Raw genomic sequence first — 2,489 nt, forward strand, 5'->3', positions numbered from 1 at the left:
GTTCCTCATGCTCCTCATGCACACCATCTATGCAATGGAACTGATTGCCACCACACTTAAGACCTCTGCATAGATCACAGAGTGCTGACCCCCCATTGACCTTTACGCAACTTTCCATTTACAATGTGCATGTGCCCAAAACTTCACAACTTTGGAAGGGAGAGCCTGTAGACAGAAATATCAGATCCACCTGGCCCTTTGTATTTGTACACCTTATCCACCAACAAAAAACGCACCTACAAACAGCCCCCAAACCTCCAAACATGCATACTGACAGAGGTATGCAGAGAAGGAACACACAGAGTTACTATAACAAACATAACTATATATAGTTAAATGTAGTATCTTTATACCGATTTGTCTTTTCTAGCCCACTGGATGTATGGAGTTCTCTAGATATGCAACCTACTTGTTCTTATTGTTTGTTGCATGTCAGTCAGCGGTATGTTTGGGGGCAATGGACAGCTGGCTTAACCTAAATTATCCCTATTCCTTTCTCAAAGCCCTTTCCATTATGAGGCAATTTCATTTGATGTAACTGGCTAAGAACTGGGCTAAACACCTGGTTTCAATATTTCCAAAGAAAAATCTTGAGAAGACAAGAGCAAGGTAGAGCCACTGTCATTTTACTAATGTGTTAGAAAACTTCAGCTCACAATCAGCATGTTCAGATACATACCCTTCCTGGTTGAAGCCAGGCAAGCAAATACTGAACCTATTACAGTAAATTGTCAGGACCTCCCTTTGGAAATTATAAAGTACACTATATTTTACATTATCAATACCTTTTAAATAATATATGTATAATATTTTAATACTCTAGAGAAAGATACATCTCAAACCTTAATACACATTATCATTAAATATATTAAACCAATACCCTTGCAAGAAAAAACAAATAGTTAAATATGAAGTAGTACACAATTTAATTTACATTATCAATTAAAAAGATATTGTATTCTAACCCCCACAGCAAGAAGAAATAATACAATAATTAAAATAAAATATTTAGGTGATAGGCCTACTTAGCATTCCATTTCTAGAAGCCATTTCTTAATAGCTAATACAGTACTTCTATGGTTGAACTCAGTAATAAAGAACTTATACAAAAATAGATAGTGTCATCAAGCATTTGATTCCTTATACTTGTGTCTCTATGTAAGGCACACCTAGTACAACGCAATAATAATATGCATCCTGTAAAGCCACAATTGTTTTTTGCGTAGGCAGAGAAAGTTGCAACACAAACCCAAAATTATCCATATTTCATGTTTAGAGATTAAACACACTGGACACACTTTAATGGACTCATTTCCCAATTTTTTAAATCCATGACTTTTTTTTTTCCCCAACCCCCAGTGAAAGCAAAGATTTTTAACTAAATAGGAAACAATACCTTACAGACAGAAATGCAACATCAAAAATATAGCGAATACTTCAGAACATACTGTATATTAGTTGTTAACTTCCAGATTGCTAAAGGCATGAAATGCAAGAGGCAGGAGCTATGGAAGATCTATGCCCTCCCTATTCTGTATTCCCTATTCAGTTATTTCCTCCACTGTAAGGCTTTACAGAAGGTCCTGATTCTAGCCTCTCATATGATCCTATAAAAAGTGGAAACCTGGTCATAGTATTAGGGAGAAGTATAAGAGTATCATACAGGCATGTGAGCATAAATTAGGAAGGCCAAGGCACAATCTGAGATGCGGCTGGCATAAAAGGCAATAAAAAAGTATTCTACAAGTATATCAAAAGTAAAAGAAATATCAAAGAAATCACAGTCCCTTATGGAATGTGGAAGCCAATATAGTTATGGATGAGGCTAAAGTATTTAATGTCATTTTTACTTCAGTTTTTTGTTTTTTGTTTTTACAGACAGGGGCACCAGAGGACAAGTACAGCTGGCAGCAAGGACAGGAAACTAGAGTAATAGAAGGTTAGGGATTACTTAGTAAAGTTAGATACATTCAGGTTGGCAGAGTCAGATGCACCCTGGAGTACCAAAGAAATTGAGTGATATAATTTCAGAGACATTGGCTATCCTCTCTGAGAACTCATGGAGTTTGAGTGAGGTCCCAGATGATTGGAAAAGAGCAAATATAATGCCTATCTTTAAGAAAGGGAACGGAGCAGTGGACATGATACACCTTGCCCTTAGCAAGGCTTTTGACATGGTCTACCACAACATTCTTATTAACAAGCTACGGTAATACAGACTAGAAAATAGTACTGTAAGGTGGATAAATAACTGGTTGGATCACCAGTTTCAATGACAAGTCATTAATGGCTCAATGTCTAGTTGGGAAGAAGTATCTAGTGGAGATCCCCAGGAATCTGTACTTGGTCTGTTATATGTTTAATATCTTCATTAGTGATTAGGGTTAAACTGGAAAAATGGTCCTGCAACAAATCAAATGAGATTTAGCAAGGACAAGTGTAACATCCTGACCTTGGGGATAAAAATTATTGCATGAATAAATACAGAC

This window comes from Alligator sinensis, unplaced genomic scaffold (genome assembly GCF_000455745.1).
Source record: "Alligator sinensis unplaced genomic scaffold, ASM45574v1 scaffold416_1, whole genome shotgun sequence".
In the NCBI taxonomy this organism is placed as follows: Eukaryota; Metazoa; Chordata; order Crocodylia; family Alligatoridae; genus Alligator; species Alligator sinensis.